Source organism: Heloderma suspectum, chromosome 4, assembly GCF_057233095.1.
Source record: "Heloderma suspectum isolate Gila_16-S chromosome 4, 16-S_ref, whole genome shotgun sequence".
Classification (NCBI taxonomy): Eukaryota; Metazoa; Chordata; class Lepidosauria; order Squamata; family Helodermatidae; genus Heloderma; species Heloderma suspectum.
Window position 1 is genome coordinate 169,573,359 of NC_139461.1, and position 14,658 is coordinate 169,588,016.

Below are 14,658 nucleotides of genomic sequence, written 5' to 3' on the forward strand. Positions count from 1 at the left end.
AAGCCCACTTGCAGCGAAGCCACCCTGACTGAGGGTGCCCTGCCCTGCGCCTTCCCCCATTAGGAAGTGAGTGGAGTTACCAGTGGGGATTCCCCTTAGCATGCAGCTGCCCCTCCTATTTGGGAGGGGGAATGGTACACAAGGGACTCTCCATGGTTATCTCCAATCAGTGATTGGAGATAACAGCAGGGATTCTTGGGGGCTTTGAGGCAGGGGCTTGGGGAAAGGGAGGGGGCTTTCAGTCAGATAGGCTGTCTGGTGGGCCAGATTTGACCCATAGGCCAGAGGTTCCCCATCCTTGTTCTCCAAGCTCCAATTCTCCAAGCTCGTGAGCAATCAGAGCCTAATGGGAGTTCTCTAACTCAGACCCCCTAGAGCTGGTAAACTGGGAGAGGCCAATTTGGGTAAGCTTCCTTTCGCTGCTCTGATGCCCCGGGCTGTTCATCACCTGTCGCCTTCCCTCCCACCTGCGATGAAGCTGCCAGTTGTGACTACAGCTGAGCTGAAGCTCCAGCGCTAGCTTTGTAGCCTTATTGGTGCCTTGTGTAGTTTGTCCATTGTGCTGGGGCAAGGGAGAATATCTCCTCACCCCTGGGACAACAAAGGAAAGCTTCACCATCACAGGACAGTCCAGAAAGCAAGGAAATAATCACCTGATTATGCCTAGGCAATTCAGAAACTGTCTGCATGGTGCTTGAGAACACTATGCCCCTTTATGAAATGCAACCCCTTTGGCAACGTTTGGGTGTGGACTGCAAACAGGGGTTAAAGAGTTTGTGGTATGATTTCCCCCCAAGCACCCATTCCTAGTAAGAGCAACGATTCCTGCCCTCATAGGAACATAGAAAGCTGCCTGATACGTAGTCAGAAAATTGGTCAATCTACTTCAGCATTGTCTGCTGAGTAGCAGCAGTTCTCCAGGATTCAGAACATCAACGGACAGCCAAACATGACTAGCTAAATGGTGAAGTCATGAAGCCAATTCAGAATGAGATTGGAACAATTGCCCTCATTCTGAATTGGCTTTGGTAATGTCAGCATGTAGCCATATCTCACTGGCTACATAGCAGCATCACATTCTCAATTGGCTGGGATCAGTTTAGGGGAAAGAAATGGTGCCAGAGTACTATCTGAAAAGGTGGTGAATATTGGCAATTAGGAATAAAGAACGGGTAAATATTGAGGAGTTGTGAGGGGAAGTCTCAGCCTTTCCACCCAAATTCATTTATTTATTTAAAACATTTATTGGCCACCTTTCAGGGCAGAAGCCCTCCCAGGGTGGCTTACAGGAATAAATACATAAAACAGTTAAAATATTAAAAGTGATAAAAACATAAAAACAATAAAACAACAATAATAAAAGCCAAAAATAAAACCAGCAATAATGTTAACAGCAGTAACAGCAACAATAGCAGTCATATCAAGAGAAGGCCACAGTAAAATATGTTTTCAAGGCCTTCTTAAAAGGCTGCAATGACAGAGCATGGCGGACCTCCAATGGCAGCTTGTTCCAAAGGGGTAGGGCCTCTGCAGAGAAAGCCCTCTCATGTGTGATCACCCACCTGACTGCTCTCATTGATGGGCAAATGAGAAGGGCCTCTCTTTCTGATCTTAAAGTGTGGGCAGGCTGAGATGGGTGAAGGAGTCCTTCAAGTAACTTGCTCCCAAACTGTTTAAGTCTTTAAAGGTCAAAACCAGCACTTTGAATTGGGCTCAGAAATCACCAATTATGTGTCACAAACGTTACATGGAAAAGAGTTGGTGCAGTACGATTACTAACACCAGTTTAACAAAGCCTCCCCCAAAATGTAAAACATAGATCCATTTTCCAGGGACAGGTGCTGAAAAACTGGGACTCTCTGAGTACTAGAGCACAGGAACTAGTGCAAATATAGAGTCCTATTTTTATGATGTTCCTTCGTCCATCAGAACCTAGAGATGGTCACTGAATCACCCCCTTTTCCCTGTCATTAAGTAGTCAAAGCAGGAATGATGGCAAGAAATGCGAAAGCAAGACATTGCTTGTTTGGATATGTGTGTGCAAGAGCATTTGTCTGGTAGAGTGCACATTTGGTAAAACCAGCTGCCCTCACAACTAGCTCCTACTGCTTCTCTAGCAGCCCACTAATGCATACAGGAAATGGCCGCCAAATTCCCAAGCTTTAAATCCCACCTCCTTTATGGATGATCACTATCACTTCCATGTTGGCTTCACACCAGAAACGAACATCGGTCTTGGTTTAGGGCGCAATCCTATCTGTTGTGCCCTCGGTGATTGGAAACCCCTGAACCTGGAGGCTTCCGATCATCCAATGCAGGGCAGGAGGAGCGGCGGAGGCGATCTTCACCTCCCCATCCTCCCACCCTCTATATTTCACTAGATGGGCTTTTTACCCATCTAGCGACGGTGCTTCAGAGGGGGAGGGGAGGAGGCTGGCAGAGGCTCAGGATAGCTCATATCCTGGCCTCTCCAGTCTCCTCCCCTCCCTGCCCACCGGAACGCCCCCTTTCCCCCTCTCCGAGGTTGATTTTCCAACCTTGGAGGGCAGCTGGTGCAGTTCTTCCCTTGCTGGCTGCAAGGGGGTGGGGAAGGGGAGTAGGACCGCCGACTCTCCTTTCCAAGGTCAGGGTACTGTCTCTGACCTTGGAGTGGGGGATCCCCAGTATCCTATGGTCCCTCAAACAATGCCGAGTGGTCAGAGGATTGCTCCCTCTAACACCTTTGGAAAGAAGGAAAATAAGAAAAGATTATGGGTAGACCTAAACAGAGATTAGCACAAGGAATTAGAACAAGAAGTGAAACAAAGCTGGTGGGGGCGGGGGAATCAAGTTTCAGTTTCTGGGTTAGATCCTCAGAAGGTGTAAGCTGGTGGTGGACACAAGGTATTATTATAGCTTAACACCACGCAAGGAGGCAGCCCACAGCAGCCTTTATAAAGGAAGGACTGCAGAGCTGAAGAGTCAGACCAAGTTTTAAGAGACCAATGGAACTCGAGGGCTGTCCAGTCCTCCATAAATTTCTGGATTTAGATGCTGGGAACATGTAAGCAGAGCAATTTCCTTGGTCTTTTACAACTTAGGTAAATAATTTATTGGAGCAGTCATCTCCCCCGCCCCAATCATATAAAAGAGCCATAAAACTGTATTTATCATAAAAAAGCTGTGCTCTTCCCAACAAGCTGCAACCTTGTGTGTATACTTCTGTTCACATTAAGGAACTGATGGGGTCTGACAGCATGAAGCTTTCAAAACACTTTCTCCCCTGCCCTCCCCTCCCCACCCCACCTCCCCCCAGCCCTCCTCCCCCCTATTTTTCCAGGGTGTTGGAAAGAGTGACATTTTAACTGTAGGAATTTGCTGTCAGTTTTCATCACATGTGGAAACTTTATGGATTACTAACTTCCCCATTAGCCATCTTGTCTCCTTCCAAATGAAGCCCTGCCTGCCTGTGATCCCTGTGATTATTAATTAAGTTTGGAGCTCTATGGGCGGACTTTAGACTTTAGAGCAGCAGATGAAAGCAAGGTTTCCGGGATGCTGGCCCAGGACAAGGTCATGGCACAGGGCTTTAGGCAGGAGTTGTCGACCAGCCTTGCCAGAATGCCGGCAGCCTGTTCCTTAGGGCTGCCGCCTTTCAACCAAGCAAATTATGGACCATCCAGCTGTTCTTCACATCAGTAGGGCTGACATGGGTAGGATATCAAATGGCTTATTTTGACTAGAGATAAGAACAACTATCTTGGCATATTGTTTTAGTTATTAAATACAGAGTTCATTTCATTTTATTTATTCCATTTCTATCCAACCCAATACCGAAAACTCTCTGGGCTGTTTACAAATATTTAAATCCTAAAAAAATACAATACATTATCATAATGTGAAATTATATACATAGAAAAATATAGAGCAATTTTAAACAGCCATCAGTAAAAATCTCAGATTTCCCAGAGTTGGGAAACGGGTCAGTAATAAGTGGGGAACGGTGATAATTGGGAAGGGGAGAAAAGAGATGGACCGACCTGCTCCTTCCAGGTACATGCACACGCCCGCTCACACATGTGCATGCACACGTGGTTATATATTATGTATTAGTACTTCACAGCCACACACAGCGGAGGGGATGTGGCAGAAGATGGGAGTCATTTTCCCTCCACCTCCACTCTCACACATGTACACACATACACACCTCCTACACATAGTTGGTGAAGGTAACGAGGCAGAGGAAGGCGTGCACACACAGAATAGGCATAAGAAGAAATAAATCCTGCCACGGCCTGTCAATGACGGCCTGTTTTCCACCATAAGATTAGGCCAGGCGGTCACGTCGGATGTAACCACCTGGGACTGTGTGTATCTAGAGGCTCCTCGGCCCTCAGCTCAACGCCCCTGTGGGTTGGGGAGTGCTAGCAGCTGGAGCTGGTGGGAAGGTCCAGCCTCTTGGAGGCCAGGGCGGTCCACCCAGGGGCTGAGCCAGTGACTGGCTGGAGGGAAATCTGGCCTGGGTTGCCAGGCTGGGCTCCAAAGGAGGGCCGAGGTAGAGGCATGGGGCCTCCCTTCATCCTGGTGGTTCTGGACCTGCAGATAGCTGGGTGCTGTCGGGGAAGATCCATACTTAATTCTGTAAGGACAGGCCGGGTAGCTTTATTATTTTGGCTTGGGTGTATGTTCATCAAGCTCTCTGTATATGGTTATGTAATTTGGCTTGGTAGTTGGTACCCTCTTGTGTAACTTGCTACTTCCATTCTTCCCTTTCCCTCTACCCATTTGTTTTTATCTTAATCAACCCTTATCCAAGTTTTAGTTGGTGTGATTTCCTTGCATAACCTCAGTGCTAATTTTGGTGCCTCTTGGCTTAGGAGGGTAGCTACAGGGCATTTTGGGGGACTGGACAGCCGGGTTTGGCCAGTGCTATTTTTGGAAGGATTGCCGGGATCGGGTCTTGAGTGGTCCTACCTCGCAGGGAGGTTGGGGCTGGTCCTGGGGGAATCCTTCAAACAGACACTCTCCAAACAGATTCTAAGGGAGCTAGCTAAGCTGCAGCCCCCAAACTGCAGCACTTGCCATAGCTATTATTAATTTCCAGGGCAATGACTGCTTGCAAAAACAAATTACCTGTTCATTTACATTGCTTTCTCTTTCCTTCTCTTTCCCTCTCAACTGACTTTATTTGCCCTCAGTGATGTACTCAAAAGTTCATTGGCCATGTAGCATAGAGACATCACCCATTTACTCTATGATACCTGATTGGTTGATATCAGTCATACAGCTAACCCAGGAGGCATGGCCATCTCTCCCAACTGATCTCATTTGCCCTCAGTGACATTATCATGTAACCAGATATATGACTGGCTTTAGAGTGTTATGCCATCACCCTATTCTTTGGCATAGAATCCATACGATTAGCTGATATCCCCTATGTGACTCTTTTAGGATGAGAAAGAGAAACCCGAAGCAGAAACATCTAGAGCCAACAATGGCACCAAACAAGATTTTAAAACATTTTCAACCCTACAATTTTTTTAAATATCAGGAAATATTTCTGCCCCTCTAAAATCATTTATCTTCCTTGAGAAAATCAATGCCTATTTTGCTCTGATATTTGATTATTTATTAATTATAGAATTTGATCTTTGGGGGGAAGCAGCAGTGTAGTGTGAGAAGAGAGCTAAGGATCAGAATGGTTGAATAGGTAAGAATCTCATGGGTAATTATGAGAACATCAAAGCAGAGCACAGAAATTCCATCATGTGGAGTCTTTTGTGGACACCATCTTTGCTTTCTCAAGCACACATTCATAAAGGGCTGGATGCACCTGATCTTGTCTGATCTCAGAAGCTAAGCAGGATCAGCCCTGGTTAGTACTTGGAAGGAAGACTGCAGGGGTTGGACTCGACCGTCTTGTAGGCCCCTTCCAACCCTATGATTCTAACCCTAAGAGCAAGAAATTTGTTCTTTAAGGAAAAAAAAAAGAAAACTCAGATTGTCAGAAATTCATCTTCTGCACCAGATATTAGGTTCCACATGGAATGCTTTGTGTGTTCATGGAATCACAGATGGTGATCTATCCATATCAGCCTTTCCCAACGTGGTGTCTTAGATTACAACTCTCAGCAGCAGAAGGCTGATGGCTTTGATGTCAGTGGGGTGGTGAATCCACTCCAGGTTTCAGTAAGAACCAGGCAGAACTGTGAAGCACCTTGGACAGCTCCTTCAGAGCTTACTGGTTCTGACAGAAACCCGGAGTGGATTCACTGCCCCACTGATATCAAAGCCACCAGCCTCCACTGACTCCTGGAATTCTGGGCATTGCAGTCCAACACATCTGGAGGGCACCAGATTGGGGAAAGCCAGTCCAGATCTTGATTATCAGGAAGGTTGAGGGACCGTGACCTGAGCACTAGAATCTGTTCTGATAAGCCTTTTTAGCTCATGACTTGCCTTTATCAAGGGGCCAATGGAATAAAGAGACCCTCAGGTTGCTGAAAAAGATATGTGGTTTTATTCCAAGAAGTAGCTGCTTCTTGGAATAAAACCACCTATCTTTTTTGAACATCCAGAGACTTTGTCTCTTTCTTCCGTTTGATCACTTTGGATGTCCTCCAGTTTTGTTTTTGCCTGATTTATCAAGGGGCAACAGACCATCTTTCCCAAACCAAACAGGTCCATCCCCCCTGAACAACTTGAACAACTCTTCCACCATTCACTTTATGCTAGGAAGGGAGTAATGTAGCAAAGTGGGCAAGGATGACTTTTTATATTGCTAATTGTCTTTTGTCTGGGAGGATTGAAACCAAAACCAAAAAGAGCTGTGTTGGATCAAATCCATTCTGATCCAGGACCCCTTTTCCCTCCAAGGTCAGACAGATCTCTTTAGGAAAGCCACAAGCAGAACACAAACAGCAACACCCCTTTCCTAGTTATTGAACAGAGCTTCCCAGATTTGAACAATCTATGAAAGTTATGGTCACACCATCACTTGCTGGCTACCTGGGGGAAATGTGGATGTCGGTCTCAGATGCAGATTTTTCTTCACAGCCACAAGGGCTCGATTGCTTGAATATCGGAACAACTACCACATTTTCTTCTAACACTGGAAGTTGGGGAGCCCCCCAAATTGGCAAACACATTAAAAGACACCAGCGTCCCTCAGATATTTCATTGGCGGTGGCACTTTTGTGCGCACATGGAAGCACAAGTTCTTATAGCCCCTTTCTGGTCCTGGATTCTTGCGGATGCTGTAAATTTTAACAATCCCATTTTTATAACCACACTCTGTACTGTGCCGCTCTGTTCTTTTCTTTGGCGTTATCCCCCAAATACCTCATCAGGCACTCAGGCCACAGAAGCTGGTTTTAATACCTGCCTGAAATAATACTAAAAAAAGGTTTCCTGGTTTATGCTGGCTTGGAGATTTTGATCATGTTCCTTCTGTAATATTTAATCTCTGCCAGCGCTGCACAGTTTATGGCTGGAAAAACTGCAGTGAGCATGCACCTTGCCAGCGCTGGACCTGTGCTGAATACAACACGAGGGCAATTTGTGCAGCTGGAAGAACTCCTACCTGCATCAGGTGACATTGCTTTTAGACTTGTAGCCCACTCCTGAAAGTTGATGTAGGTAGCATGGTGGTTAGGAGAGTGAGCTGTGAGCTGTGAAGTGGGTTCAAACTGGGCCTCAGACAAAATTCACTAGGCAGCTGCAGGCAAGATACCATCCTCTTAGCTTTAGGCCTCCTGTCCCATCTGCAATACAGGGATGAAAAAAAATATATATTTACAGGGCTGCTGTAGTAACTGCTGAGGGCTGGGTCATATATGCCCCACTATACATATGATGATTGCTGAGTGTTCGAAACTGGCTTTATTGCAGTGGGGGCTGGTGACACTGATTGTGGTGGGGCTGTGCATCCATGCAGGGTTTCAGAACCAGTTAAAACTCTACAGGAGGTATCCAAGGTGCTAAACCCAATCCCCAAAATGGGTACAGCACCATGGATAGCCCTTTTAGAGTACTGACTGAAACCCAGAGCAGAATTATAGTCCCACTGAAATTGGAGATCCCACCCTCTATTGCTTTGCTGAAATGGCTCTGCCTGTGGTGTTTTGAGTTGCCAGGTTGCATTGGTATTCTGGCCCTTGGCATGTTGGAAGCACGTCTCACTGAATTCTTTCTTACTGTCATGTAAGTTAGGTCTGGGACATTGCCAGCATGATCAAACTTGGTAATTTCCTGTAGGTGGGTGAAGGAAGACAACAAGAAACTACATCCATCAAAAACATCAGTGACAAAAGCCAGGCACTCTTGGTCATTACATTTTGTTTGTTTGTTTTTCTATCCTGCCCTTCCTTGCAAGGAGGCCATTACACCCCTGAAATCATAGCTCTAAAATTACAGATACACTATAAAATACAATACAACCATCACTACAACACCAGGAAACAGATAAAAACTTTCCCATACCCCCAAAGCCTGTACTACTCAATATGTTTTTAATGGGTACCTGAGTGACAACAGCGTGGGGGCCAGCCGAATCTCTACTGGAAGGGAGTTTCACAGTCGAGGTGTCACCATTTTAAGACCATGACATCTGTTCCCCAATCCTTTGTGTTCCCCATTCTGGTGCCCCCTAGATGTTTTGGACTGCAACTCCTGTCATCCCAGGCTGGCTGGGGCTATTGGGAGTTGTAGTACAAAATAACTGGAGGGCACCAAGGTGAGGAAGGCTGCTTTAAACAATAATATTTTTTAAAAGATCATGTCTTGTTTCATGTGCCAAAGTAGATATCACTTGAGTCAGGCAACTTGATGGTTGTCATAGCAGCCATGAAATCCTGAGCTGGGCCACACAAGGAGGTCATGGAACGGAGGTTAACATTACCCCAGACAACAAGCTTGGGGATCACCAACACCACTGCTAAGACCACCTCCACCAGCTTAGGCAGGGAGACAGTTGTGAGCAATGGGAGAGGTCCCTGTACACATCCACACCCTTCCTCCAGGCAAATCTCAGATGTACATGCCAAGCCAGCATGCTCATCCAGGACCGGATGCTGAATGAGCTACGTTCCGCCATTCACTGACTTGGCATCCAGCAGCAGCAGCAGCAGCATTCAAAGACCCAATCGGCTGCCAATATGACAACTCAAGTCGTCAAGACTGGACCAGAAAGGAAAATAGCATGAAGTTGTCTAATTCTCTGTCCCCTTTCCTGATCTGTCCTACCCCCGTCGTGAGACCCTCCACCTGCCGAAGACAAAGTGCAGGGAGCAAAGTGCAAGCTGCAAAGTCCAAGGAGCAAAATGCAAAGCGCAGGCAGTTTTTTGACACAACTTAGTACAAAACTAGACACAAAGTGCAGACAAATGCAGAGGAGCTCAAGCTTCACTAGGACAGACTCAAAAGGTCTGCAACTTTATTAGGGCATATCAAAACCCAGTGATGGTATACCAAAATGATGGTATACCATCGGAAGATGGGACTCCCAGGTCGGAAGATGGTCAAAATGCTACTGGAGAGGAACAGAGGATAAGTTCAACTAGCCCCAGATGTGATGATGCAGCTAGCTCAAAGCCGAAAGGATGGCTAGCGGCTGATGGTGCTGGTGGTGAACGACGAATCCGATGTTCTAAAGATCAACACACATAGGAACCTGGAATGTAAGATCTATGAGCCAGGGCAAATTGGATGTGGTTATTGGGGAGATGTCAGGATTAAATATAGACATTTTGGGTGTCAATGAACTGAAATGGACTGGAATGGGGCACTGCACATCAAATGACCACCAGATCTACTACTGTGGACAAGAGGACCACAGAAGAAATGGAGTAGCCTTCATAATGAATAATAAAGTGGCTAAAGCAGTGCTTGGATACAATCCAAAAAATGACAGAATGATCTCAATTCGAATTCAGGGTAAGCCATTTAACATCACAGTGATCCAAATATACGCCCCAACCACAGATGCTGAAGAAGCAGAAGGAGATCAGTTCTATGAGGATCTGCAGCACCTACTGGATAGTATGCCAAACAAAGATGTTATTTTCATTACAGGAGACTGGAATGCTAAGGTGGGTAGTCAAACAGCACCTGGAATTACAGGCAAGCATAGTCTGGGAGAACAAAATGAAGCGGGACATAGGCTGATAGAATTTTGCCAAGACAACTCACTGTGCATAACAACACTCTCTTCCCACAACCTAAGAGACGACTTTATACATGGACTTCACCAGACGGTCGACACCGAAATCAGATTGACTACATCCTTTGTAGCCAAAGGTGGCAGACATCTATGCAGTCGGTAAAAACAAGACCCGGAGCTGATTGTAGTTCAGATCACGAACTTCTTATTGCACCATTTAGAATCAGACTAAAGAGAATAGGGAAGATCCACAGAGCAGTTAGATATGAGCTCAGTAATATTCCTCATGAATATGCAGTGGAGGTGAAGAATAGATTTAAGGGACTAGATTTAGTAGATAGTGACCCGGAAGAACTATGGACGGAAGTTCGCAACATTGTTCAGGAGATGGCAACAAAAAACGTCCCAAAGAAAAAGAAAACCAAGAAGGCAAGATGGCTGTCTGCTGAGACACTGGAAGCAGCCCAAGAAAGAAGGAAAGCAAAAGGCAACAGTGATAGGGGGAGATATGCCCAATTAAATGCAAAATTCCAGAGGTTAGCCAGAAGAGATAAGGAATTATTTTTGAACAAGCAATGCGTGGAAGCAGAAGGAGATAATAGAATAGGAAGGACAAGAGAGCTCTTCCAGAAAATTAGAAACATCAGAGGTAAATTCCAGGCAAAAATGGGTATGATCAAAAACAAAGATGGCAAGGACCTAACAGAAGCAGAAGAGATCAAGAAAAGGTGGCAAGAATATATGAAAGATCTGTATAGGAAGGATAATAATATCGGGGATAGATTTGACGGTGTGGTCAGTGAGCTAGAGCCAGACATCCTGAAGAGTGAGGTGGAATGGGCCTTAAGAAGCATTGCTAATAACAAGGCAGCAGAAGACGACGGTATCCCAGCTGAACTGTTTAAAATCTTGCAAGATGATGCTGTCAAGGTGATGCATGCCATATGCCAGCAAATTTGGAAAACACAAGAATGGCCAACAGATTGGAAAAAAATCAACTTATATGCCCATACCAAAAAAGGGAAGCACCAAAGAATGTTCAAACCATCGAACAGTGGCACTTATGTCACATGCCAGTAAGGTAATGCTCAAGATCTTGCAAGGTAGACTCCAGCAATTCATGGAACGAGAATTGGCAGATGTACAAGCTGGGTTTCGAAAGGGCAGACGAACTAGAGACCAAATTGCCAATATCCGCTGAATAATGGAGAAAGCCAGGGAGTTTCAGAAAAACATCTATTTCTGTTTTATTGACTATTCTAAAGCCTTTGACTGTGTGGATCATAACAAATTGTGGCAAGTTCTTGGTGGTATGGGGATACCAAGTCATCTTGTCTGCCTCCTGAGGAATCTGTATAACGACCAAGTAGCAACAGTAAGAACAGACCACGGAACAACGGACTGGTTTAAGATTGGGAAAGGAGTACGGCAGGGTTGTATACTCTCACCCTACCTATTCAACTTGTACGCAGAACACATCATGTGACGTGCAGGGCTTGATGAAGCCAAGGCTGGAGTTAAAATCGCTGGAAGAAACATTAACAATCTCAGATATGCAGATGATACCACTTTGATGGCTGAAAGTGAGGAGGAGCTGAGGAACCTTATGACGTAGGTGAAAGAAGAAAGTGCAAAAGCTGGGTTGCAGTTAAACCTCAAAAAAAACAAGATCATGGCAACCAGCTTGATTGATAACTGGCAAATAGAGGGAGAAAACGTGGAGGTAGTGACAGACTTTGTCTTTCTAGGCGCAAAGATTACTGCAGACGCTGACTGCAGCCAGGAAATCAGAAGATGTTTACTTCTTGGGAGGACAGCAATGACAAATCTTGATAAAATAGTGAAGAGCAGAGACATCACACTGACAACAAAGGTCCGCATAGTTCAAGCAATGGTATTCCCCATTGTAACCTACGGCTGCGAGAGCAGGACCATAAGGAAGGCTGAACGAAGGAAGATAGATGCTTTTGAACTGTGGTGCTGGAGGAAAATTCTGAGATTGTCTTGGACTGCAAGAAGATCAAACCAGTCCATCCTCCAGGAAATAAAGCCAGACTGCTCATTTGGGGGAATGATATTAAAGGCAAAACTGAAGTACTTTGGCCACTTAATGAGAAGACAGGACACCCTGGAGAAGATGCTGATGCTAGGGAAAATGGAAGGCAAAGGAAAGAGGGGCTGACCAAGGGCAAGATGGATGGATGATATTCTGGAGGTGATGGACTCGACCTTGGGGGAGCTGAGGGTGGTGACGGCTGACAGGAAGCTCTGGTGTGGGCTGGTCCATGAAGTCATGAAGAGTCGGAAGCGACTGACCGAATAAACAACAACAAAACCAAAACCCAATCCCTCTCCAAGAACCATTCAGTGATACACAGAACCTCTGCTCTCACCAGATGCTCCCCAGCTTTCACTTGGGCCACATCTGGGATGGAAGGATGGATCCGTTGAACTCAGTCTTGCCAATACTGTCCCGGGGAGGGGGCGGTAGGTCAAGCTCATTCCATCCCATTTCTACATGAACATGCAGGGTTACTTTTATGTTTAAAATCTATGGAAATTCATATGTATTTTTGGTAATGTATGCATAAAATGCACATTGTTGTGCACATTTTTAAATGTACTCATTTTGGATGTATGCAATAAAGCGTATTTGTGTGCATTTTGGAAATGTACGCATTTTTCTTTGCATGTTTTCCTAACGTGCACATGTTATTGAATGCATTTTTTTTGTTCTGAGGAATGCATTACAGGCTCGGAAATGTATGGATTTCTGATGGCAAATTGTGATGGATTTTTGTTCGGGCCTGGGAGGTGCGAATTGGGCAAACCCATAAAAGAAGAAAATCTGGATGGAGCTAATTTCTCACACATCCCTAAGCAGCATAACTTCCTCTCATTTGATGTGCAAACGTTAGCAGGTGATAACGCTTGTCTGTGTGCTGTGAAAAACATTACCAGGTAATGCCTGCATACCAAGCTGCTGTTAAAAGCAGAAGAGCAAGCCAGCAAGCTGTTGATATCTTCTGTCGAGTTGACAACCCCTTTCTTCCAGCATTATGCAAAGCTACACAGACATCACTCTAGATATCCTTTGGGATGATGGAGTGGACTTTTCATGTACCTTTTGTAAAGTCTGATTGCTGATGTGAGGAATTGTGTGCTTTATTTTCACCCAGTGCTTCTTAGGCTGCAAGCTATAATCGATTTAATGCTGCAATCTTGCATTAATGCTGCAATGAATCCATTGAAGCTTGAACTGCATACTTAAAAAGCCTCTTGGTTAATCGGGAACATCACATGCCTTGTGGAAGAGACTCTTAACTGGTGATATCATTTTCCCAAAAATGTTCTTGCTTGAACAGAAGAATATGGACTCCTCTGTACTTGGTTTCCAGATAATGAAACCAGGCCCCTGCCACAGGAAATTAAGACAGACTCAAGGGATTATTTTAAAAATTAATCTTTATTACCTTCCACTCCCAGGCTGCTAATAAAAAAATACTGCTTCAACAGGCTCTATAAAAACATTTTTGCAAAGCAGAAGGATGGAGGAGAGGAAATATTAAAGAAGACTCAGGATAGTGGACTGTAAGACTATATAATTGGAGGGCACTGCTGTAGCTAAAATGAAATTTTGCATACATTTGAAATCCAGCCAGTTTTGACAATCAGGTACTTAGCAAATCACCCCCAAATTGCTTACATATCTCTATTCTTCAACTGGAAGAGGAACTTAAAATATTACTCAAGTGTACCTTCTGGGAATTGTTGGTGCTTAAAAGAACATTAATATGATATTTGAATATGAAAAGTGCCTTTTTAAATGGAAACTCAATGCTGCAGCACTCCCCAAGAGACTGTGAAATCTACCCCAAACCTGGAAATCATTCATAACCAAACTTAATTATCAAATTAAAAAAACCCTGTTTTATTTTTCACAGGCAAATAAAAACATTGAAACATGAAATATTTTTTCTCCCAGATTTCTTTTTGAAGCCACTGTTTTGTAAGTCCTAAGAGGAGCCTTGGTGAATCAGTTTAAACTTGGTCCATCGATTAGAAAAAAGAAAAGTATCAGTTGGTCACCAGTTATTTGACCAGGGTCAAACATTGCCAATATTTCAAGAATGTAGATGGCAGCTTACTTTTACCTTATTAATTATGGCATCATTTGTTAGCAAGGACAGGAGTGAGAGCAGCTTGCCCTCAAGCCCTGCAACAGTTAGGGGCAAACCTAGCAACACAGCAAAGACATGAGCGCCGTTTTTGGTGGAGTGGTGGGATATAAATCAAAGAAATAAAGAAATAAACTGCAGGGATCTCCAAACAGAATACAAGCAGCTGTCAGTGGTGAAGGCCATGCTAGTGCAGCTGTCCCCAAACTGGTGCCCTCCAGATGTGTGTTGGACTGCAATGTGTTGGACTGCAATTCTCCTCATTCCCAAGCAGGACACTTAGAAGCCTCCAGTTTGGGTCAGGGCAGTTTTGTCTGCTCAGAGGGCAGGCAAATAACTAGA